General features: G+C 51.9%; 1 protein-coding gene across 3 annotated transcripts in view; it reads left to right on the top strand.

The window, feature by feature from the left end:
• ANKRD11 (ankyrin repeat domain containing 11) overlaps nt 1–22,274 on the top strand; it is a 154,445-nt gene that overhangs the window by 67,021 nt on the left and 65,150 nt on the right. The window contains exon 3 of one of the 3 annotated variants that reach the window (XM_074913435.1): nt 17,024–17,111. The exons of the other annotated variants lie outside the window; for them this stretch is intronic. The gene's annotated coding sequence lies outside the window, so the exon portion shown is untranslated. The remainder of the gene's footprint in view (nt 1–17,023; nt 17,112–22,274) is intronic. 3 annotated transcript variants of the gene reach the window in all.

Here is a 22,274-nt window from a genome sequence, read left to right as displayed (position 1 = left end):
TGGGGCTCTGAAATAATTTATCTTAGAAACTGTGGGCTGTTGGGAGGTGTGGTTGTCTAGGGTTTTTTGCTTTTGCTTTTTTTTTTTTTTTTAAAAAAAAAGAAGTGATTGCACTCCTGTGTTCCTGATCCTGTTTTTATGCATTTAACGTGCCATCAGCTTTTTTATAATTGCTTCCAACTGAAAATAAACAGCAAGCGCTTTGGTGGAGGTAAAACACTATTTTATTTCAGTAGGAGATTGGGGAATCTATCGGTAAACAACACAATTCAGCTTCAAAGCCTTTTCAGCTAAAACGCATTGTTCATCCTTTGAGCTGTTCTGCCTCGCACCCTAATAAAAGTGGAAATCAGGCATGGGGGATGGGGACGCAGCAGAAAACACAAGCTGAGAAGTGGAGATCAAAAGGACAAACAGAAGCAGAAGGCAGCGAAAGGGAGGCACAAAGAGTCACAGCTGAGCGTGCGAAGCCTGAGAGTGATGGAGGAGAGAAAACAGCTATTAGAAAAGGCAAAGGAACAATGGGGTGAACGTAGCACGTTTTGAGCTTTCATTTCGGTTTAACAAAGCCGCCTTCCACCAGCGTAACTCCACGGAAGCGGTGGCCTTAATTCATCTTGAAAGTTGTTGGCTTGCAGCTCGCCGGGGCGCTGGCTGGAAACACGCTTCGGCACAGAACCTGCCCCTCGCCGAGTACATGAATCTCCAAGTGGCTGGACCCGTTTGAGGGCCACGGTGATGATTGTTTTCTCCTGGTTCATACCGTGGCAAAACGTTTCCCAGTTGGAGTTGTTTTGGGTTGGTGAGAGTTGGAGTTGAGGGGACTGTGGGAAAGAAAAGCCACCGCTGCCAGCACCTCTCTTCGCTGAACTTGTGTCTTGCGAGGCCGGAGCGTGCTCCCCAAGCAAGCCAACAGCTTCTACAGCTGATTAAACCAGTTCTCAAAAACTGGCAGCCTGCGTGCAAACCCAGCTTTGTTAGTAAAGCCTCAAGGCTTTTCAGGGCAAGTATTTATTGTAACAAATAATTTATACTGGATTAAGAGCGAGGAATATTATTTTTGTAGAGCCAGCAGTACGTGTTGCTTAGGTGAGCAGCAGGCGAGGAGGCTGGCCCGCGGCGTGGCCCCCCGGCCGGCTGTGCCCTGGCACCGCGTGCCCCCGGCCCGTGTGCTGTGCAGGCTCAGTCTTGCCTTCCCCGGCTCAGAGGGGTGGAAGCCCCTTATTTCCCTCTCCCCATCTGCCTTGCCCTGCTTTGAGCTGCATTCGTGGGGGCTGATCTAAGGCAGCCCCGTTCCTGGGGTGCCCGTGGGGCTGGGATGGGGTGCAGGGAGGTCCCTGGGGAAGGAGGTGGGGGGTTAATCTGGTGGATAAGGAGGCGACTCCTCAGCTGTCACCAGTTCTCTGCAGTAACGGCCTCAGCTGGGGTTTGAGAGGTTTTCATTTTCCGCCTGCACGCGGGATGAGGGCTGCGCTGCTGGGGAGGTCGCTGCGAGGCGTTCTCAGGCGGGCAAAGCCTTCCCTTCGGCCGCAGGAGTTTCTAGACCTCGGTTTGATTGCGAAAATAATAGCTGGGCAGGTCAATGCAGTTGTATCCTGCTCCTCCCTTCCAGCCCGTGTTTGCTTTCCTTTGTTTGGGTCTCGTCTTGCTCCGACTTGCCCCTGTCAGCCTTGCTGGATGCGGCTTTGCAGAGCGAAGGCTTCTGTGTGAGCTGCTCTCTACCTGGGCACTTAATTAAAAGGAGGAAAGATGTATTCCAAAAATACTTGGCTTTCTCGTCTGACATCTAGCGTGTTGCGAGGCTTGCTGAGCTGGTGTTTGAGAGAGGAAGCGAACGTAGCATTCAGCTGACATAGCATCTGAATAGCTGTTTGGGGCCCAGGGAGCGATAGTTCAGGAGGGGGAAGGGAAAGTGAAATGGATGCTGAAATCCTGAATCTGCTTCTTAAATTTCCTCTCCCTCTGGAGAGGGAGGGAGCGGAGTTCAGCCTTGCGTGTTTGGCTTGGCTCCCCGTTACCTGCTCTCTCGTCCTTAGCTGTGCGCTTGTGGCAGAGATAAAGGATGGAGGGTTTTTTTTAATGGTGTGAGAAAGTACTTTTTCCTTCAGCAACATTTGCTTGTTTGTGGTTGAATCGCATTAAAAAAAATAATCCAGCATTATTGAAGAATGAGTGGGCGAATAGCTGCATCAACTACCATGGTAACTTTTAAAGGGCTTCACCCGTAGCTGTCAAAGCTAGATTTTTAGTGCTATAGTGACTTTTAATGTAGAATAGTTTCCAGGCCATTTAATTGTTTTGTTTCCTCATTTCAAAACAAAACAACATAAACCCTCCTCCCCTTCTCTGAACTACCTTTTTGGTGGTGTTCTCCTTTTTGACCTGAATACATCTGTACGCCGGGGCCCCGTGCCGAGCACCTCAGCGGTCCCCGTGTCTCAGGCGCCGGACGTGCTGCCAGCCGCTGCTGGCCACGTGCTGCATCTCGGCCTGTCGCAGAGGGTCCTGCCGGCGTATGGTCCTTGTGGAAAGCAGCTCGGTGGCGGGTCTGGGCTCCGGCGGGTGGTCGGGGAATCTCTCTGGGGACTCTGCAATTCGGCAGAGGTCAGACACCCTGTGCCATCCCTGCTTTCATCCCTGGTCCCCGCAGGAGAGCCCAGCTGCAGAGATGGGTTTGTAGGAGCATCCTGAAGCACATCTGGATGTGTGATGGCTGCGAGGTCGCCGTGTTGCTCACCAGGCTGCCCTGGCATGTGAGGGTCACCATGCAAACTATACCCTGCTCAGCTGTCCTCATTTCTGCTGCTTTAGACCATGCCAGCAGGAAGGAAAGCCAAGCGTGAGGGCATTTAGCACTCAAACCTCGCCGATGGAGTGGCTTTGTGGGAGCCTCCCGTGGATGGACTTGGCGAGGCAGGTCCCTGGGCCTTGCACTCGAGTCAGTGTCATGTCTCTGGGTGTGACGGAGTACTCTTAGAGCTTTGTGTTCAGTTATTTCAGAGAGTTTCGTGGCATTGGGTTCGAGGTGGGATCGGATGTAGTTGCACTTGTAACCTTCTGCATGAGGAAGGACCTGGCTTCTGGTCGTGTCCCTGACAGCTTCCTCTGCAGCACCACCCATCTTAGCTTTGCTCGGCATCCCAACAGAGTTTAAAATGGTTTCATTCTGAATAATTTATCTCCCAGAGAGAGAGAGGGTGGAGAGACGCCGGGGAGCTGTTGGCGAGGGGCGTGCTGCAGCGCGGGCAGCAGCAGGCAGGAGCGGGCAGCGCGGGCTGGGGGGGACGGGGTCCTGTGTCCAGGCTCCCCCCCAGGAGCAGTGTGCTGCGCATCCCAGCCCCACGGCCTCGCCGGCCTTTGTTGCTCCCGGCATTTTCTGCCAAACAAAAGCTCCGGGTCCCGGGGAAGAGGCTCCCGTGGGAGCCCTCCCGCCTCCTGACCCGCCGCCCTGCCCTCCCGCCGGCCCCGGCACCTCTTTGTTTTCCCCGCACGCTCCCCCTCGCCCCGTCCTCGCCGCCTGGGAGCGGTTGGCAGCGGGTGCGAGGGCCGGGGTGGCGGGCAGCTAGCCGAGCGGCGGCGGGGCCGGCTCGCCGGGGCAGGACGCTTCTGTGTTAACGGGCGCCAGGTTTAGGAAAGAGTTTCAAAATGGAGGCAGCCCTGCTTGCCTCCCCATCGTACGGCATGGGTATGCGCTGCCCTACTTCTCGCCGGGATCAGACAGCCCTTTCTGAAGCCGTACAAAGGGGTTTGAATGCATTAGTTTACATGGAATTAATCTCCAGATTCCAAACATGCTTTCAAGCTGGTTTGGCCTTATTTTCCTGCAAAAGGAGGCCAACTCCACGTTGTAGGCAGTGACTGTTGTAAGTGAGAGTTGAGCTGGAGCGGTGAGAGACTAGCACAGGCACCATATTCAGTCCATTAAAAGGAATTTTTGGCTCATGGACAAAACAAATTGAAAAATCTCATTCTTTGTGTACCACATCAGCAGCGACGGAAAAACAGAGCAAGGTTGCGGGGCGATCCTTCTAGTAATCGCCGGTGCCTTTCGGAAGAGATTTGAGGTCCAGTTTTTGGTAGGAAAATAAGAAAGGATTAAAACGTGCCCCAAATGAATGCATAGAAAATCTTGGCTGAGGGGAGTGCTGGAAAAATGTCATTATTGGAGGTCAGGAGAAATTGGTACGTTGAACTAAGGTGAGGTGCTCCCTGCAACAGGTTGGTCCGAAATTCCCGGTGCTCCTTTGTCTGCTGCCGGAGCGACGCCGTCCAGGGGGGGAACGAGGAGCTCGAGCGCTCCTGTTATTTTTTTGGATAGCCTGTCATCCCTCAGAAAGGAACAGTTGTGTGGGGGTGGGGAGCATCGTATTCAAAAGTGGGTGAAATGGAAATGAGCCAAAATTCTGCAAATTTATAAGGAACAGCAAACACTGATTTCTTTGAGGAAAGGTCGGTGCGTTTACTTGTAAGCACAGCCCTGGTAGGAGTGTGCGAGGAAATGGAAACTGTGCTCCACTATGCAGGTTTTTTTCATAATTTAGCCAGGCAAAGATACACAAAGATGCTTATTTTGGGAGATGGTGGAATGTTTCTGTAATAATTTCAGCAAATTTTGGTTCACATAGAGCATCTGTAAGAGTAGCACACCCACAGTTTCATGTAATATGTTCTGTTTGTTGAAAAAAATTTGCTTTCCCTTGAATTTGGAAGTGGTTTAACCCAGAAGAATCTATGCTGTGTTTATTTTTCCTCCTTGTTTAGTATCCTAAATCTGCCAGGTCCTTGCTGCTTGTCTCCTGGATGAGCGCAAACGTTTCTGTGCAGACGATACCTGTCCTGGCTGGGGATCGTGTGGAAGCCCGCGCCGGCCTGCCATGGGCAGAGCGGAGAAGCACACTGACCTCAGCGAGAGAAAATAATTAGAAAAGGAACTGAGATTGTTCTCAAAAGGAAAGGGTTGAAATGAATGCAGGAATATCCCTGCGGGGTCTTCACAGTGCACCTGGTAGCCTGCTCTATAGCTAAGAACTCCTATTAGGAAGACTTCATTTTGGGCTGACAATTTTTTCCCCCTGTTGACATTGAACATGTAAAAGCATGTCATGAAACACAATATGCAAAACACCGTATTAGTAACCGACTACATAACATTCCTGTGTTGCAGCTAGGCTGCCTACAGCGTCCTGGTTTTATAAGCTCCCCATAGGAGCTGGCAAAGGGAGGACGTGGAAGTGGTGAACCGGAGTCACAAGAGAGCACAAGCCTTTAACCATTCACGTAGTTCTTAGGCTTCCCGTGGCCGCTGGAGTTGGGGGGGTGTTTGCCCTTTCCAAAGGGAGGAAGGTACCAAGCCCCCGCAGCCTCAGCTGATGTGGTGCCCCTGGAAGCAGGACGGGGTGTTTCGTACCGGCGCTTGCGTTGGCGGCGCGGTGCGGCTGTACCTCTCGGAGGCGGTCAGTCGTAGGAGAAGCGAGGGTTTGGGCACGTGAAGTGGCCACGAGGTACAGGGAGGTATCAGCTGGTGAGCATTTGGCTGATCGCCTGTGGGCAAGCAGAAACCGGATTTAGCTTCAGATAAGCAATAGCAAGAAAACACGGTGGTGTGCTTTACTGCATACAGGAGCCTGTTTCTTCTGTAAACAAGTTTTTTTGCAAAAACGTCTGCTTTTAGACAACTGGCAAGGAAACTGAGAAGCCAGGTAGTGTGAAAACGTTTGGCTAGAGAACAGGGTTCTTAGCTGGCCATCTTGGCACGAAAAAGAAATGCTGCAACAAATTGCTCTGCCACTTTAAAGTGAATTAAAAAAATACATTTAGATCAACAGCAGTGCTGGACTAGAGCGCAGCCCGCTTCCTACAAATATATGAAGAAAAAGCCACCAAAATAGAAAATTTCATCATTGCTCACGGGGCGGCAAGAGCTGAGCGCAGCACGTTGCTGAGAGCGATTGCAATAGTGGAACAGGAAGTCTCCTCCCCCTCCCCGGGCTCCGTGCAGAGCGCTGATCAAAAGGATGTAAAGCTTGTTTACAAGATGTATGCAAAATATATCGGGGAAGAAATATAAGGGCTTCACAGGCCAGGATGCACTAAGAATACCTGATGTCATGTTAATATAGGTTGGAGTCTGAGGCTCCAGAGCATGTGACCCAAAGTCATCTTAACATTGAGGAGCAAACCAAGAAGGTGCCTTTTTTCTGTAGGATTGCATCCGGTGAGCTGCTCGAAATACACGCCGAGAAAGCTTCCTGTGCGCCTGCTAATGGAAGCGAGTTGTCATGAAATCTTAATAGTGCGCCAAGAGGAGCCCTGCGGTGGTCCTTGGGGGTGGTGCGCTTTGGGCCCAGCGTGTTGAGTAGTGCTTCTGACACGGAAAGGTGGGAAGGAAAGCGTTTGGCGTTGGAAAGGGCTGTGGTGGGTTTGGAGCCGCCTGCAGAGTCTGGAGCGAAACGGCAAAGCTGTCGCTAGACTGATGATGGATCCGTGATTGACTCGCTTACGTTTGTGTGTACAGAAACGGGTCACTTGTGGGTTGATGATAAAGTCGCGTTGTACAGCCTTCAGCCTCGCTCACCTTCCTCTGCTTCTGTGAGAGAGGCACTTTCTTACCTCCCGGGGAGTCTTAAGGCTTAATCCATTGTTTGTAAAGCTCTTTAAGATCCCTGCTTGGGAGCACTAGAATCTGGAGGATTAAAAACAATTTATTTTTGTGTATCTTGTATAATGTGCATCTCAAAGACTTTCCAAAGAAGAAGGAATTGTGAGGCAGAGGGAGATGGCAGGTCCGTAAGGTAAACACGAGGGAGGAAGTGGCTTGGAAGAACAAAGGGGGTAAGAGCAAAAGGCTGGTTCCCTGTTGTGGAGACTTGGCTGTAAGGAGGGTGAGTTTCCAGCCCTGGAGGAAAGGGCTGGGTGTACTAGAGCTGTCTTCCTCTTAATCCCATTTAAAGACCCATCTGGTCAGTGCTGCTGCCTCGCTGTGAAGGGCAGCGTGCAGATTTTCCCTCTGCTGTGTTTGTGCCCTTTGGTCGCACCTGTCGGGAAGCAGGAATGTCACTTGTTCTCACCTGGTCTGTTTTGTCAGCTCTATAAACAACCAGATAAGCTCACCAGAATCGATGTCAGTGATCTGGACAAGGATGATCTTTTTTAAAACCAGATCTAGACTGGTCAGTGAAAGGCCCCACTTCCCCTCTCACCACACCTGTGATACTTGCCCTGGTTTCTGCTTGCACATCCCAGCCCTGCCCATGGACCCGCCGGGACATCAGCAAAGGTGCTTCCTCCTGGGGGACCCTGGCTGCCCCTCGGCGTGGGGGCACGGTGACACCTTTGCTGTGAGGCTCCTTGTACCTACCAGAAAACTGTCACTGGGAGCGTGGCCCCATCGGGACATCCCTGCCGGCCACTGTGGACTCTCCGATGCCGCTGCCACTCTTCTGAAGAGGCTGTGTGTGTGCACACACCGGTGCTCCTGCCCTTGGAGAGGGATTTGCCACTTTCCCCATGCTCACCCCACCATCCCTGTCCCTGACCCACATCCCCGGTGCAGCACAGGTACCATCATCCTCCCGGGTGGCTGCCACAGCTTCTCCTCGTCTCCAGAGCCTCCCGTGCCAGGTCAGGCGTGTTGGAGAAGAGGTGACCCAGTGCTTTGGACACAGGTGGTGCCATGGCTCTGTGGGGAAGCAGAAACTGGGGATTGAATTTTTTCCCCAGGTGCAGGCCTGAGTGTTTTGTGTAGGTGTGTTGTCATCATGTGACTCTCTGTGTTTTAAACAGCGTTTTCCCATGTGAACTTGTTTGGGGTCACGGAATGTGTGTCTGTTGTTCTCGCTTGTAGCTGAATATAAGATGGGGCAGAACTAAGGACTGTGCTGGTTGGGATTCCTGGTTTGGCTTCTCACCAAAAGATGTCCTGAGTAATGGTGATGCTACAAGCAAGCGTCAAGGCAAATGATGGCCAAGCACACCTGAGACCCTCAGTACTTTTTTATCTAAGCTCGATGATTTTACATAAATTGGAGAGCTCAGTCATCAACTGTTTCTTGGCTGTTACTCGTGTGCAGGGGAGTCTCGTGTGGGGCTGGAGATGGCTGAGGCTGTGGGGTGTGTTGGCAAGTGGGTGTAGGTGTGGCGCAAGGAAATTCTTGAGGTGTGGGTGTGCTGGAGCCAGGCAGGACGAGCGACCGGTGCCAAGGGCGGGGTAAGGCCCGTGACAGGCCCTGCTCACCTGGAAACGATGCTCAGTAGCGCTGGGATATGGCAGGAGGGATGATCAGGGTCCCTGGCCACTGCTGTTCTCGTTGACCTGGCACCATAAGGTCGGGTTTAACCTAAAACCAGTAATATTTCTCGTTCCCCAGTACCCTTGGCGTTAGAGTGCTCCCTGTGTTATAGGAGCCGCTGGAGATTTTTTGGGTAGTAGGTGGGACCGACACACGGACTGGCTTTGCAATAGCATAGCTAATGAGATTAACATAGTATTCTCTTAAAAGAGGCTGGTTGGTTGAATGGGACTCAGAAGACTCATTTCATGTGTTAGGAGCTGGAAACACAAGCTATTTAGTTTAGCAAGGAGAAAGTTGAGAGCATCTGGTGGGTTGGAAGCCCGTCCGTTATTGACTGCCAGAGCCTGGGCAGGGTGCTGGGGAGTACATTCGCCTTCTGAACATCTGCTGCCCTCAGGTTTCGGGCCGACCTTGCCTGACACCCGTCCTGCTTGCTTTGTTCCCGGATGTTTTTTAAAAATAGAAAAAAAGTCCCTGCCTGCTGGAAGTTGAAGCTAAAGAAATGAAACAGAAAAATAAAGCACTGGATTTATTAGGGAGGTTGCCGGTAGGAAAACAGCTGAGCTTGTGGCTGTAGCAGACTCACATCCCTTAAATATTTAGGGTATTAGGCTTTCCTTTAAATACTGTCTTGGTTTTAGAATACCTGCTGTATTTGGTCCATATCTGTAGAAAACGCAAGGAGATTTAACTCAGGGAGGTTCTGTCGCCTGTTGGGCTGTTTGCTGAGATGGCCGCAGCAAGTCCTTTTGGCTTTGAAAATAATGTCTTTTATTAATTTGAACTCTTTTCCTATTTTTGTTCTTTCTTCACTTCTCTCCCTTATGTCTGTGACTCTCTTGCCAGCTCCGCTAATTACTTCTTGAAAAGCAGTTGCTTCACCGGGGGCACTCCAGCTTACCTGCTATTGATGCAGCTCTGCTGAATACCTGCGGTGCTGGGTATCTTTGCTTTGCCCCCCTGTGATCTGGAGATTCCTGCTGGTTTCCCTCGTTCTGAACAACCTCAGCTGAAAGTTATTTAATGGGGACTTCAAGTGCTGTTTTAACTCTAGAAGTAATATTTCCCTCAGAATAGATTTTTTTGTTTGTTTGTTCTGCTTGATCTTGCAGCTGTTGAGTAGTTTTAAATAAAGATTGTTTTTAGTCTCTTGCACCCTCTGCAATGAAGCATGGGAACTTTGAACAGGCACCAAAATTTTCTTTAGCACAGCAAAGAAACGATCCCAAACTTGACATAAACTTTTTCTTCCCGGTGACCCCATTTGCTGTACCCGGAGCTGGTGTGTATCCCCCCATCCCCGAGCCGTTGCTCTGGATTGTTGTGAAGCAAACAGCATAGCGGGGCCGTTACAGAAACCCAGTGCGCGTAGAGCAGAGGAGAATGAGAGCAGGTTTCCTCAAATACCCGGAGGAGTGGGAGTTGAGCATTTCAGGAGAATTTTTAATTCCTCGGGATTAATCTGTGGCACACGAAGAGCCATGCCGGAGCTCTGCCTTTGGAGCAGAGTTTTCATGGAACTCCACTGCTGACACTGGGAGCTGCTGGCAGATATTTCAGTTTTTAGTTAAGTCAGATTTAACCTCAGCCGATGCAAAGCTCTGATGCAAAGCTGCTTTGCACATATTACAGTGGGAAGATTCGCTGGGGTTGCTATAGCAAAAGGCTGGAGATGACTTCAGGAGTTTAAATTAGGCCTGCGTGCTGGTAAACAAGGGCTCTGCCTATAGTACAAGCTGCTGCGGCGTTTGAAGCTGTTTGTGTCGGATGGGGTGGGAGGAGGCGCGCGGGGAGAGCGCGAGCGCTTGCACAAGCCCGTCAGACCGAGCGTGCCAGCCGTGTGCCCCGGGAGGAGCGGGCAGGGGCCGGGGGCTCCCCATGGGCTGCACTGAATGAGAAAGAGAAGCTGGAGATCCTGGCTGCGTTCAGAAATCTGCTACTGATTTTTTTGTGAGTGAGCAACAGCCAGTTATTCCCAGTGCCTGAGCCGCCTGCTCTGCTGGGGGACGGGGTCTGTGCCCCGCTGCTTTAGCTCTCCTCTGGGCCACCCCAGCTGGTGAGAGATACCGCTGGCTGCGACGTCCCAGCCACGCTCTTACTGTCCCCTCCGTCTTGACTTCATTATGTCTTGATCTCTGTAACCTCTTTAACGTGTAAATACTGAAATGAGATTATCTTTAAAGAGCCCTTTATTAAAAATGTACTGACCTTCCTAATCAGAAGAAATGTTCCCGTAGCTGCTTTTCGCCTTTCCCGCATTTCGACAAGTAGCGAGGGCAGGATTGTGAATCATCTCACCAGGACGACAGCTTGGGCTGAAAACCGGGCTGGTTTCTTCAGACACTGAACCAGCCTGCAGCTCCCCGCCGGCACCATCCCAGCAGCGGCCGCCCTGCGGCCCGGGAGGGTCCCAGGGACACACACCTAGTGCTGGGTTTGCGCTTTAAAGCGACTCTAAACCTCCTTCACCTTCAGCTCAGTGGCCCTCAGTGCGGCGAATACGGTGCTGGGGACCTGCTCTGCTCGGCTGAGCCACCACCAGACTTTTTGGGCAAGCCACAGGTGCCACGAGCTGTGTCCCAGCAGCCACTGAGGGGTTTGTGCGTGGTGGGGCAGGGCAGGTCTTGGTGGATCAGAAGACCCCGATGAATATCCTCACCCCTTCCCCTCCCAAACCGGCCCTGGGTCGAGCTGGCGTGGGACCTGCACCCCGGGATTGTGCTGGCAGCCCCCCCGGTCGGTGAGGCCAACCACCCATCCCTGCCACAGGGCTCCAGCCCCGCAGACCTCTGCCGGGGGAGGTTCTAGAGCGGGGGGGGTGAGGTGAAGTGGAGCAGTCGGGGTGGGCTCGCTGTGCGCAGCCTTCGCCAGGCGCAGGGGCCGTACCCGGGCACGGCCCAGGCCCTGCCCGAGGGACCTGGCGCTCCTTGCAGAGAGACAGACCTGCCGTGAGAGACTGGCCCGTGAAGGGCTAAGCTGCGCATAGTTTGAAGCTGTCTTTCAGTACGTGGTTTTTGAGGGCTTTACGGTTATTTGAATGTAGAATTTGTTGCACAGAGATGAGCAGGAATGCAGGTGAAGAGCAGATGGGTGCTGCGGCCTCGGCCCTTGGGTCAGCGCTGGCGTTTCTCCTGCCCCCGGGCCCTGCAGGCAGCTGTGTGTCCTGCGGCCTGGGCTCCTGGGTTTCCTTCGGGGATCCGCTGGAAACTCCCCACGTCTGTGTGGTGTTTATCGCTTCGGAGCCGATCGCTGGGTGAGCAGGGTGGTCTTACTGCTTTGGTGTTGGCATTTGGAGTTGATGAGCCTTTCCTGTACAGTTCTGGTGGAGCCTTCAGTGTGCGAGGATGATCAGAGAGGGGTTTTGTTCCCCCCCCCCCCCACCATGTAAAATATATTCCAGCTCCAGTTTGTAATGTGGCGAGAGGGGGAGTGAGAGAAGGGAACAACAGCATTAGCGGATGTAGAAGTAGCTGGAATGAGAAGCTTTTGTGCCATTAATAACAGCCCTGGCTGGCAGCCAAGGCTGGGAGTGTGGGATTAGCCTGAACAATCAAGACTGCAGGATCAAAACAAGGAGGCAGGAACAGCGAGGTCACACTGCTGCCATCTGCGCTGCCGCAGTGGTGGGAGGGAGCGGAAGAGGGGGCTGCGCTGGCGGAGCGATGCCGATAGCGCAGGCAGCGGGGCGCCCGCCGCCTCCCCAACACCGGCCCTGCACCCCTCACGCCGGCTCAGGGCTTTGGGCTTCGCCTCGCAGCTCACGGCGGGCGCCTTCCCGGCAGCGCTGGCGAGCCCGCCGAGGGGAGGGTGGCCGCAGCGTGGCATTTTTAGGAAATGGCTTCTGAAAAAGCGAAGCGTTTCCTTGGGGCTGGGTCGCGCGCTTCTGCGCTCCGGACTGAAGGTCTGGACGGCGTTAGCGGCCGGGGGTGTGGGACGGGGGGCAGTGCCGATAGCCCGCGCTGGCTTCGCCGCCGTGCCGTTTGTGAAGCCATCTGGTGACCAGGGGGTGGGGAGAGGTCACCGGACGGATTCGGCTGCAGCTTTGCCGTGGGCCAAGGCAGCCTCGTGTCTGCCGGGGCGCGTGGGGCGCACGGACCTTTCTAGGGGCTGCATGTGCTCCTTTACGCCCCCTTTTTCGAAGGAGTGACTTGAGATTTCTGCTGAAAGATGATTTTTGAAGCAGATGGAGACAAATCTTGTTCTGCTTCACTCTAGTCTCCATCAGCTTTTGCTGAAATACCTTCCAAGAGTATCAGAAAGCAAAATGTTTTGCATCATTTATGTTGCTTCTCCTCTCTTTTTCCCCCTGACCTAGTAAATGTTACTGTCCTGCAAATGTAAATACAGAAAGCTGAAATGCAATAGAAGCAAAGCAGTGTCCCACAAACAGCCTCCCAGCTCTTGCTAAAAATATCTCTGTGCGGTGCAGTAACTCCCAGGCATTCTTTTGTCTGACTGCTTTTGAATTCCCTAATTGAAGTTGGTTGGAGGGCAGTGCACCAGTTTCCTGAATAGCTCAGATGTTGATTGTGAGTTAAAAAACAAGAGCAAAATTGTTTTTCCTTTGTGCAGCCGTGCTTTTATTTACCTCCCCCCCCCCCCAACTCATTTTTAATCTCTGTATTTTTACTTGCGATTTTATTTTGTAAGACAACTGCATTAAATACATCTGCGGAGAAGGGGCCCAGGAGGCAGCGAGCAGGAAGACACAGTTTTCGGTACGTGATGCCACGTGCACGTTGGAGCCAGAGTGCTGCTCCGTCAGAAACGTCCAGGCTGGCGCAGAGCTGTGGTGCGAATGGAGCTTAACGTAGTAGGAAGTGTTAATAATGGTTCCTAATTGCCTACTAATAACTAAATCTGTGGAATTTGGCAGCAATTGGGATAGAGTTTTCTCCTGCAATCTGTCCGTTTCCTCCAGAAAGAACAAAGTTGCTTTACTGACATACAGCAGCGAATTGTAAATTCTCTGAAGGTAACGGGGGAAAGTTTTCCAGACTCCGCAGAGCCTGCGAGGGCGCTTCCCCGGGCAGTAACTGCCGTGTCTTGGTCCGGCACTCCAAGATTTAACAGAGGAAGAAGAATAAAATCAGGCTCTTTTCTTCCTTTCTGTATGTTTTGTTTTGTTTTGTTTTGTTTTCATTTGAACTCTGAAGCACAGAACCCAGGCTCATTTCAGGCGCTCCCCAAAGGCTGCTGGAAGCTCTGTGTGCGCGGGCGGCTGGCCCGGCCGTCCAGGGACAGGTCCCTGGGTCTCCTGGGAACAGGGAGGAAAAGTTAAGGGACTGGTAATTTGTGATAAGTCATGGCCAGTCCAAGAAGCTCCCCGGAATATATCTATTGGGTAAATGTGATAAACTGTGAGTGCTCAGAGCTCCTCTGTGGCCGGTAAACAAACACAAACGCTGCTTTCACTCGAGCCTCAGTAAATTAAAGGTTTGAAATTGTGATGGAGATTGGAGAGAAGCTGATTTCAGATGCTGCCTCAGAAGCCGGGATTTATTCAGGCTCTCAGTGGTGGGAGACATTTCCTAGCTGCTCAGCAGCAGCAGAAAAACAAGCACAAATTTTTCTGTCTTCAGGGATAACTGCAGTGAAGCATGCAGGGGGGAGGGCTGTGCCGCTCACTGGTACCGAAATACCTCCCCATCCCCCACGCACGTCAGCAGGCCCCAAAACTTCCCCGGCACACGGGGTTGGGTGCTGGGCGCTGCACCCACCTGTGGAGCAGGAGCAGGCACCGGGGGCTGCGGGGGAGCCGGGCTCCTCTGGTGCTTTCTTGGGAAAGGGAGCATCGAGCTGTCAGCCTGCGAGCTGGGTCTGCTCCCCTCGCTCTGCCGTGGCGCACAACCAGGGGACTCTGTCCGGAGGAGCCTGCGGTGTGGAGGGGAGAGCGGGCTCCCTGCTTTTGGGCACGGTGATGGGGGGCCAGGAGCCACCTTCCACCTCGCACTTCTTGCTCCTCTTCCCACAGGAGATGGAGTCTAGAGGTGAGAAACACACTTATTGTCCAAAACCTCCATCTCCAAAACCAGAGCACGGCAGGTGCCAGCTCCTCCTGTTCACGGTGGATCGCCGCCGCTGCAGTCGTACGCCCTCCTCTTAGCTGCTAGGTTAATGTTTAACCTATTTGTGCTTCAGTCCCTCGGCTTGTTTGATGTTGTGGGACACTTTGTGTGGCTCTCAACTCCGGATGAGCAGCCCGATGGAGGGGTATGGCGTATCTGCTGTGGAGTAACGTGAAGAGTTTCATGGGGAGGAAGATGAGATTTTTCCTGGTGGAGGGAAACCCAGTCTGGGTGGGTGACATTGTCGTGTTTTACATGGGCAGCTCCCTGCTTGGGGAGCCTCTCTGTTAAGTTTCCACCTGGCCAAAACATTTTCACTCTGACTGTAAACCTTAGAGGGGAGAGTGCTCAAATGGAAAAGTTGACGCAGCCTTATCTGTGGTGCAGCCTCGGTACGATAGAGGAATCTGAGCCCTGGTTTATGTCAGGCTTGAAGCTTTCCCTTTCCTTCCAGCAAACTGCATACCGTTGCCTTGGAGCTGTTCCTTCATCAGGGGCATCATCCTTCAAGGAGTTTGGTCAAAAATACAGGTCTGGGTTCATTTTAAATACATCCCGCGTTCCCCGGCGGCTCCTTGCGGCAGGTCGGTGTCTTTGGAATGGTCCTCGGCGTGCTGCGGCATCGCCCTCCCAGCACGCAGCAGCCTCCCTTCTCCAGAAACTTTAGCCCTTGCCTTCAGTGTGCAATTATTCTTGCAGGAGACATTCAGGTCATCCGTTCCCCTCGTGCAGTAAGTGACACTTCTGCGAATGACTGATGCTTAGCATAGTCAAGGGTCACCTTACCCGGCTCTGGGTGCCGAAGGCTTTCGTTGCGCTGTGCGTGAACAGTCTGTCAAACTTCCTGCTGGCTCTGCTGCCGCCAGTTCCTTAGGAGGCAAAAAAACCCCAGCCCCGGGAGTAAATTTGCTAGCAGTGCCCAGAGCCCATCGCCAGTACGGGGGAGCCGTCCCATCTCTGCCTGGTGAGATGGGAACCGCCGCCAGAGCTCGCCGCTCCCCTCGCGCCGTAACCCCGATAGCTGCCCCGGAGCGGCGGCCGCGGGGTCAGCCTGACATCTGGCACCGCTGCCGGGGCGGGGGAGCTGGAGGAGCGCGGGAAGGGAGGGGCAAGGCCGGAGCCAGGAGCTTCTGAAGCTGCGGGGTAAGACGTTAAACTGGAGAAGGGGCAGAACATAATGCTCAGTGATTTTTGCAAGCAGCCAGCTCTTCCCCAGGATGGCTCAGGGCTAAGGGCAGCGTTTGTTCTCTAGCAAGACACTGCAAAGAATAAAAATAACGGTTGCGGTTAATTGCCATATATCCATCACGCCTTGGTTTTCATTTGTCTTAAGGCAGGATGCATTTGCAGATGAATTTTGAAAATAGCTGAGGATCAAATGTTGTTTTTTGTTCTTTGGCACTGAATATTTTGCTCACTGTTCATGCTCAGTGATGCAGATCTGCGTGTGTATTCAAAGTCTGTAGCTAATGTTACTATTTCCTTCCTGCTCTGAGCTTCTGTTTTCTATGCTCACACCTTTCTGGAAGCCTCCTTTCAGGCTACGATATTCCCTACTTGGTTTTGTATTAAAGGAATCTTTTTTTCTATAAGGGTTAAGAAAAATATTTTTCTTTTAGCTTTAGGTACATAGAGGGATAATAACCCTCTTTTTCCCCCGTTTCAGAAGGCTGAACCCACTGCAGTGTGTTTTGTTGAGGAAAAAACATTTCCCCAAGCGGAGAAGCTTTTGCTGCTGAAGCAGAGGTTGACACAGTGTGCTGTCCTGGTCACAGGCCCCTTCCCCGGCCCTGGGGGGGTGAGGACTGCCCTGCTCCCCTCTTCTATCCCTTGCCGCCCAGCACGTGGTGCGGGAGGGGGCTGAGGGGGGGGCTGTCCCTCTCCCAAGGCTGCTGGGCTTGGTGCTCAGGGCATGGCCTGACCCAGCACGCTGCGAGTCCCCCCCGCGCGGTGGGAGATGGGGAGGAAGGCTCCAGCACCTGCTTGTTGCCCAGATTGCCCGTTTCTGGGCTGAAATTGCCCCAAACCAGCTCCCTTTTCTCGGGTGCTCTGAGCGTGTCACATCTGCAGGTGGGGGCCGATGGTCGTGGACCCTCATAAAGGTCTTAATTCGTTCAGATGGGAATTTACTATTTTAAAATGGCTTCGATGATCCTAGGGAAGGATTGTTTACTGGCTGTACATATGCTTTGCTGTCTCCATCCCGTGCTCTGCTAAGAATAGAAACCAGAGCATTACTCTGTGTCTCTTACAGCTGTGCCTGTTGAAAAACTGACTTGCCCAAATGGTTTGTATGTTTGTGGCTGAGTCGGCAGTGGAGCTGAGGTTCAAAACTGCCACTTCTCTGCTCAAACCACTAATCAGCATTGCTTCTGAAAGGACTATAGATAGTGCGTGCAAGCTGATACTACAAAAATAAAGTTTTCATAACCTCCCTTTGGTTTCCGTAAATCCCCAGACCTGCAGGGCTCCGCCGTGGTCTGTAGGCACTCACAGGGCCGTCCTCGCCGCCCTGCTCTCACCACTCTATTTAATTGCAAAGGAGCCTTTTGGAGTAGCCTTTAAAAATCCCTATCACCGTTGCACTATCTTCATTAAATGAATGGGGCTGTTGTGCATCTGACAGCTGCCATTTTAATGCTGTGGTATTGTATTTCCTTGCAGGAGGCTCAACCTCACGAGGCAGATTAGGACTGAGAAAATCCAGGTTCCATTAGAAACCATTGGAAATGAGTTCCCAAGTTGTTCTAAGGTAAATCAATAATGCATATAATCTCCCTGGCTGGACTTGGTGACTGAGCCAACAGTTCATTTAACTGTTTTGGGGTTTTTTTTGTAGAGCACTTTCAAAATCATTCCTGTTAAGACTTCTTGCTCTGAATTGCTGTTAGGAAATTCTCGGGCAGCATTTGCTTTTTGAGCACTGCCAGAACTTTGGTAATTTACTCATCGCCGTGCCTCGCGGCGGCACCCAGGTAGCCACTAAATTCCTGCGAGTTTGGGAGAGGAGGCTGCTGCTCGGTTTGCACCTCCACACCCAGACAGACGGCCTGAACCCCACATCTGGGTGCTGCGCCCTCAGTGGTGTGGCTGAGCCCGCTGCCCGGCGTGTCCCTGCCCCCGGCCCTCCCCCAGTGGATGCGTGTGGCCGGGGGTGAGCTCCGTGCCGGAGGCAGACGCCCTTGACTTTGTTTACGAGCCTTCCCTCGCGCTCCGTTGCGCCTCCTTTGCTGTTTTGCAGAACAACTCTGGAAGGAGACAGGAATTCGGTTACAGAATAATCAAATAGAGGAAGATGAATCCTTTTCAGCGTTGCAATAAGGTTTTGCTAATTTCTAATTTATTTGAGATCAGCTTCAATAAGCAAATTGTCATTTCTCAGAGCAAACATTCCAAACTCAGGAATCTTTCAAGTTAAATACAATAAAGGACCACTGGTTTTTCCTTTTCTGTTTCAACTAATGCCTGAGTGAAGCGAGGAAGATGATTAGCTCGTAAAGGAGCGCAGGAACGCAGCCAGCTCCAGCGGGTTTCCACGCTGGCACTGCGGGTCTGCCCGGGATCAGGCCTGACGCTGCGTGTCTGTCGCGTCAGCCCGCGCACGGGACGGCGCTTGTGGAGCCCTGCTCTGGGCGGGCCGTGCCCTGTACCGCACAGAGCGTGGAAGGGCAGGGCTCCGACTTACACGGGCTGTTCTTGTACAAATGTGAGGTGATTCACTGTATCTTTTTATACTAGAGAACGGCGTTGTGCCAGCGATAGCCATCTCTTTGATTCTGTAGTAGGTGCCTTGCGATGAAGTTTATCATCTCTTGGAAACTCAGTCTTATTTAACAGCACTTGAACTGTCAGATATTAAAATAATGTCTCTTGAATCGCTTGAATAGGATAAGACTTGGCTTGATACAGGGCTGTGGTCTTAGAGAACCTATAATTTCTCCTCTTTCCCCCGCACTGGTATTACTATCAGATTTTTCTTTTTAGCTGTGGCAAAGAGAAGATTGAATCTCTAGAACATGATCTATTTTGATTACTAAAAATCTTAGCGCTGCTAATTTAGTCAGCTAGTACGTTACGAATGTAGGTTCTGTGTGTTCAAACTGTTCTTGGTTTTTTTACTTAATAAGTTCTCCAGATAGTTGCCATGGAAATAATCCTGGATTCGGAGAGGATGTAAAGGCCCCAAAGACGCTGGCGCGGTGGCAGCAGCACGTGGTCTGCGCGCTCCGGGCTCAGCCCCTGGTCAAATCCCCTTTTTTTGGGGTGGTGCTGGCTCTGGGACGGAAACCAGTTTGTTCCTCCCACGGCTGTCCCAGTTCCCCCCTTTTGGAGTTTTGGGTGGAATTCTCCTGATTTTCATAGTGCAGAAAAGTTGAAGAAAATGCTCACTGCTGGTTTTCACTGCTTGAAGCTTAATTACCGTTTTCTGTCTTGTGTTTGCTTCAGTCATGCTAATGTGAAGGGGTTTGGCTGTTGCCTTTGCCCTGCCCCAGCTTCTGCGACTGCGCTGGGGGTCTGCACCGAATTTGAGGAAATTTCTCCTGCTCCCCTCCGGGAGTGCCGAGTGCCACCGGAGGGGCTGGTCCCGGCGGTGCCACAGCAGGGCCCTTGTTTGTGCCGTGGAAGAACAGACCTGCTTCCTCTGGGCCCTTGTTTTCTTTTTCAACAGCTCCCTTTTTGTGCAAACGCATTTTTCATGAAACTGCTGTGCGTTGTTTTCAGGAGCGATCGTCGGAATTGTTTTGTACGTTTAAACCAAACCTGGGTACTTCTTGTTGCTTGAAATAAAACAGCCAGTCCGAATCACAGGAAACCTCAGGTTGTTTTCCTGGCTTTGCAAGACTTGAAAAATGCCTTATGATTTAAGCTGGAATGGACTTTAATTTGAGGCGTGGGACCGATATTTGGTGCAGCATACAGGATACGTGAATCCCCTTGGTCAGCGGGGTAGGACCAAGCGCAGGAGTTGCAGAAGCAGCAGCTCACCTTCCTGTGCCTGCTTTTTGCCGGAGCCGTTTCCTGGGGAAGCATCTCTTGCAGTGGCAGAGACCCTGCAGCAGCTAAAGTTAAAATTTAATTGCTTTAATACAGCTTCTGGGCCAAACAGGTCTGGCGAGCGATCGTGTTATATTTAATTTGAGGGTGAACAGTGGAAGAGGCATGTTGTTGAGTTGTAGGGACAAAGCCTTGAGAGTCACTTGCTGCCTGGTGGGCTGGTACAGCAGACGCTGTCGCTCCCTCGGTGGGGAAATACAGGGGATCAGACCGTGGCTGTGCGCTTTCAGGTTGTAGCTGAAACAAAAATCTAGGAGAGATTTTTCCCCGTTTTTGTTTTTGTTTTGTTTTTCTGAAGAGCTGAGGTGCGCTTTCTCCTTCCCCCTTTGTATTTCCATACATTATTGAACAGCTCTTGCTGCCGTAGGTGGGGACGTGCAGCGCAGCCCGCCCGGCGCGTGGCGCGGTGATGGAGACCCCCCTCGCACTGCCGACGTCCCACCTTTCACCCCCCCAAGCACTCTGGCCCTGAAACGCTCCGTGTTTCGATCATCCCGGCAACTGAGGGAGACTCACACACAGATTTTTAAAAAGCCAAGTCAGCACCTTGACAAAAATCACTGAGATCCCCGCAGCTCGTGGGAAGAGCCCAACCTTCCTTTTCCAGCTCGGGGAGGGACGAGCCCAACCAGCACTCCTGCATCCTTTTACACCGCTCTGGGTGGATTAAATTAGCGAGCAGAGTGACAGCTGGGCAGGAGGCTGGGAACAATGCAGATAAAGTTAGCTTTCAGCGATGTGACCCTCTCCAGGCTGCGCGCCAGAAGACTATAAATAATTGATAGGAGCAACCACCCTCGCCAGCACGCTAATGTACAGCGCGGTTCATACAGCGAGCGGAGCTGCATTACCCATTACATCACCGCTGCTCTCCGCCTGGGCTCTCCTATCAGCAATGTAATTTTACTGCTTTTAAATAATAAATTGCACTGGGAGTTGAAATACTCCTTCGCCCCATTCAAGCCTACTAGGGTGTGCAGCTACACAAATGAATTTTACATATGGTAAAATAAATTTCGTATCGAGCTAAAAAAATTTAAAAAAAAAAAAAAAAAAAAATTTCTTGCAGGAGGAGTTTATCCCGCCTGGTCTCGCCCCAGAGCAGTAACAGGCGTTTAGGGTATCAAAGGCAGGCGGTTCCAGCTCGTGACTTTTGGTCTGGCTCAGTATCTGGAATGATTTTTAAGCCTGATTTGGGTTCACTGGCCTAAGTTCATGGGTGGTTTCAGGGGCTAAAGTTCTCTGGTGTTGCAAGTCAGAAAAATCCCCTTGGCTGCGGCCGTTTCCGTGAGCGGAAGGCGTGTAAGCGGCGTGCGGGAGCTCCTGGGTTCCGCAGCACGGGAGCTTTCACTTTCAGTGGCTGTAGTTTTTAAACGGTGAAAAAAGCTTGATGTCACCCAAAACCTGATTTCTTTCCCCTAAATCTTTAGATAAGTCTGTAACCTTTGGTTATCCACATCTTTGTGGGGAAAAGCTGAAATGAGCTTTGTCTGTTCCAGGCTCTGGGTACAGGGAGGGATTGGGGGGGGTCTCCGTGCGTGTGGGGACACTTTTTTGGTGGACCCTTGCAGTTTTTTATGCTCATTTGTATGGGTCTCCTAAGGATTTTGAATGTACAATTTAAAAAAAAAAAAAAAAAAAAATCATATAACTGCTACACTAGAATTTGCAAGCACCAAAACCAGCCCAGAAATTGGGGAGATTGTGGTGCCCCATTCCTGTTAAGTCAGTGGCGAGTAAATAGAGGAACCAAACCGGAGAGCAGTCAGCTGTTCGGAGGGAAGGGATGAGTGGGAAAGTGTGGAGTAAGGACCCGCGGTGCGTGACCAGAGCGCGCCACGGCAGGACACAAAGGGGAAAGGCGCCGAGGCTGATGCAACTTCAGGCGGTGGGACGCGGTGCGTGGCTGGGGGGGGGTCTCTGTGTGTGTGTGCGCTCAGCTGGGTCCTGCTCGTGCCCGGCACGGCTGAGGGGGGGGCGTGGGGGCAGTGAAAGGCAAATGGCGGGGTGTTCGGTGTCGTGCGACCGGTCAGCGCCCCAGGAGCTGTGCTGGCAGCAGGGCTCTCGGACGTGGTGGTTTCGGTACAACCAGCCTTGTTTGTGGGACAAGTGAAATGGAACGTTATCGTAGGAGATGGCTTAATTTGTCAAAAGAAGATAAGGAACAGATTTAGGCTAAGGGTATGATTCGAGGTAAGATTAGAAACATGCTTTGACATTACAGGGCACTGGCACCAAGGGTTTGCATCTGCATGTAGAATTTTCTTCTGTGATCCCTCACCACAAAGCCTCTGCTCAACACCGAGTATGAAGTAGATGTTTGGGACCCTCTTCCAGGAGACATCTGTCCTGTGCGTGCATCTTGCAAGTCTCAATCTGTGCAGGGTTACTGTGAAAACGGTGGTTTTCACACCTTCTACAGCAAGACTTACAGGAATTATTATTTCCAAATCAGGAAGTGAGCAATGTTGTAGAGCTACATAAGAAAGCATAAGCTGCTTATGGTGGATTAAAATGACTGACCGTTTAGCTATGCAATTAGATGGGGAGATGGTGTGATAAATCATGAGTAACTAGCTTACCTGTCCCGTGATGTTGTTTATCTCCAGGCACGTGTGAACCAGTTTCCACAGGGTGTTTGAGCATTTGCTTCTAAAGGCAGAGGTCCCTGGAAGGAGGGCGAATGTATGTGCTTTTTGAACCATTTTCTGATGCCTCTTAGCTGTCCTTGTACGGTTCAACTGTAGCTCTTTCCAGAAGCGTTCAGCTGCGTGTCACCGAACGGGGCAGGCAGCTGTGCTGCTGCAGGGGAGCGGGGCTGCCCGGGGCATTTCCCGGGGGGTCCTGGGCTCCTCTGGCC

Source organism: Athene noctua, chromosome 9, assembly GCF_965140245.1.
Source record: "Athene noctua chromosome 9, bAthNoc1.hap1.1, whole genome shotgun sequence".
NCBI classification, from domain to species: Eukaryota; Metazoa; Chordata; class Aves; order Strigiformes; family Strigidae; genus Athene; species Athene noctua.
The sequence above is the reverse complement of the archived record's forward strand: the minus strand, read 5'-3'. Positions and strand labels throughout refer to the sequence as shown.